Consider the following 3,324-nt stretch of genomic DNA (forward strand, 5'->3'; position numbering starts at 1 on the left):
AAACTATACCCAGCAAGATTCTCAATAACTTTAGAAGGAGAAATGTAGATATTACATTACAAATCCAAATTTAAATAATGTCTTTCTACTAATTCACCCTGACAGAATATAATAGAAGAAAAACACAAGAAGGGAAGTACACACAAGAAAAAATTAATCATCATTATCATCATAATAATAATAAGATCAATTTTTTTAACTAATCCAAACACTGAAAGTCAGAGGTGGAATATCTGGTTTTCACATATGTTCTTAATTTTAGTTTGGGCAGCAATATATAAATGATGGATGAATTTGAAGTTCAGAAAATGATGATGTGAAGGAACAAATTGAAAGTTGATTTACATGTTATAATACAGCAGTGAACCTGATAATTTTTATAAGGAATGTTATATTTCATTAGTTGTTTTTAATTTTAGGAAACTGGAGGTAGAAATTATTCATTTTATTTTTAGTGTGTGTGTGTGTGTGTGTTTGTGAAACATGAATGCACACATGTGTATTACATGTGTGCCTAGAATATTCAAAGGTCAAAAGATGGTCTTAAAATCTTAGAATTATATATACAGTTCATTGTAAGCTACCATCTGTACTGAGAACTAAAGTCAGGTCCTTTGAAAGAGAAGCCAGTGTACTTAAATACTGACCCATCTCTCTAGCCACAAGTTCTTCATTGGTTAAAAGCACAAAACATGATGCTAACAAAAGGCAGTGTGTACACATCATCCTGAAGTTGGTTGGTTTGCAAACCTTACAGTCCTGTTCCAAGATCACTGATTCAGTAAAGATAGCACTGAAGTATTTCATGAGGTACATAATAATAATGTTGTGATCCATGGTCTGTTAACTTGTGCTTCCTTTCTTTTGGAAAATTAAGAAATGGCATGAGAGTATGACTGGTTTCTACTAGGCTATCATTTTATTTGCTTTACTATCATAAGTATAAATAAACCTTTGGGTAGAATCTAAGAATTGGACCATTGTCCAAGATACACATACCTCTACAGAGACTGGTTTCTTCAGGGTCATATATTCTGTTTTATATTAAAATTCTTAGTGTTGACTAGAAACTGGTATTTCATCCTGCAAAAAACAGGTACACACACACAGAAAATTCAACTACAAAAATCATACCACATCAATAATTTTAAAAACGTAAAATGACAAATGCATATAAAATATACAAGGCTATTCATTTTATAGATGGCCTTGAATGATTTTTAAGGTAGTTGTGGATGCAAGTGGCCTGTCAACTTTGTGTACTTAAAAGTCCTCACTTTCATTACTAACAGTGCATGGATGTATAAACACTTGACTCACATGAATATATTTTTCCTTAGCTTCTTAACCAAAGCCAGAGCAGAGACTTCTGTTCAGATGTGAATACTGAATAAGTTGTGTACACTTCTTTCAAAATTAGGGATGATATTTTGTATACTCTCTCTTAGATTATAATGAAGTTTTATGAAGCCCTATAGACAAATCAAGTAAACATTCTGCATAAGCCTAATTATGAATATAGAATATATGATATTAAATATAGCACACACCCTATGACTCATATACCCATGTCATAATTCTAAAACCAGAAGAGCTGAAAGCATGGAAGCCAGTGACACTGTTAAAAAGTGTGAGCTTATCACAGATTATCATTGGAATCCTGGGCAACTCCTTCTTAGTCAACCAATATCTGATGCTTTACTTCATGGGGTGCAAGTTAAAATTCGTAGACTGGATTCTGTAGCACTTGATTGCAGCAAACTTCTTAATTCTCCTATGTAAAGGAGTTCCCTAAACTGTGTCAGCTTTTGGATTGAAAGACTTCCTCAGTAATATTGGGTGAAAACTAATCTTCTAACTTCACAGAGTAGGAAAGGGTGTGTCCATCAGCAGCACCTGCTTTCTGAGTATCTTCTAGGCCATCACCATCAGTCCAAAAGCTTCCAGGTAGACACACCTCAAAGTCAAGTCTCCTAGTTACATTGCTTCTAGTGTGTACCTGAGCTGGGTCCTGTCATTCATAGTAAACATAGCTTTTCCCACGTACATGACAGCAAGATGGAACAATAAGAACATTACATGACTAAGGATGATCCAATACTGTTCTACTGTTTATCATGACAAGGCCCCTTACATTGCCAATGCAATATTTCTCCATATTCCTGATATGGTGTTCATGTTGATGATACTCTGGTCCAGGAGCTACATGGTTTCATTCTCTACAGACATAAGCAGAGAGTGAAGCATATTCATAGAAACAATTTTCCTTCAGGTCCTCCCCTAAGTTCAGAGCCACAGAGACCATTCTGCTTTTGGTGATCACCTTTGTCTTCTTTTACACAATTTCTTGCCTCTTACAAATAAATATATCTCTTATTGATAATTTCAGCTCTATATGGGCAAATAAAGCTTTACTAGTCTCTGCATGTTTTCAAACTATGGGTCCCATTCTGGTGAGCAGTCATTAAATCTGTGAGACTTTACTTCCTTTTTCCTGTACAGGGAACAGTATATCCTATCCAAATCAGAAACAGTAAGATGATGTGGTCTTGAATAATGTATTTATTTCATTCAAGTACATATACATACTCAACCATATCACAAAAGCAGGAATGGATATTTGTGAACAAAACTATAAACATACAAATTGTGAATATATTATAAAGACTATATTTGCTATCCTATAATTTGTCACATAAACAATATTAATCAATTTGTATAGATGCCATATTTGCAAAACAATGTTTTGGTTTGCAATATATTTTGTTGATATTTATCTTCCCTTTTTCTATACCAACAGGCTAAAATTTATTGGACAATTTTTTCTTAGATACTTCTCTTACCAAAAAAAAAAAATCTTGCCAAAACCAATCTACACATTCAATACAATCCCCATCAAAATTACAACTCAATTCTTCATAGAATTAGGAAGAACAATTTGCAATTATTTGGAATAACAAAAAACCTAGGGTAGCGAAAACTCTTCTCAACAATAAAAGAACATCTGGGAGGAGCACCAGCCCTGACCTCAAGCTGTATTACAGAGAAATAGTAATAAATATTGAATGGTGGGGGTACAGGGACAGGAAGGAAGATCAATGGAATAGAACTGAACACCCGGAAATCAGCCTACAACTCATAAAGTCACTTGATCTTTGATGAAAGAGTTAAAAATATCCAGTGGAAAAAAAAGACAGCATACTTAACAAATTCTGCTAGTTCAACTGTCAGTCACCATGTAGAAAAAATGCAAATTGACCGACTCTTATCTGATTATACAAAGCCCAAGTCCAAGTGGATCAAGGACCTCCACATAACACCAGA

General features: G+C 34.1%; 1 pseudogene; it reads left to right on the plus strand.

Moving 5' to 3' along the window:
* The window catches only part of LOC116077402, a 4,879-nt pseudogene extending 2,411 nt beyond the window's left edge, over nucleotides 1-2,468 (plus strand).
* Nucleotides 2,469-3,324: the final 856 nt, after the last annotated feature.

This window comes from Mastomys coucha, unplaced genomic scaffold (assembly GCF_008632895.1).
Source record: "Mastomys coucha isolate ucsf_1 unplaced genomic scaffold, UCSF_Mcou_1 pScaffold5, whole genome shotgun sequence".
NCBI classification, from domain to species: domain Eukaryota; kingdom Metazoa; phylum Chordata; class Mammalia; order Rodentia; family Muridae; genus Mastomys; species Mastomys coucha.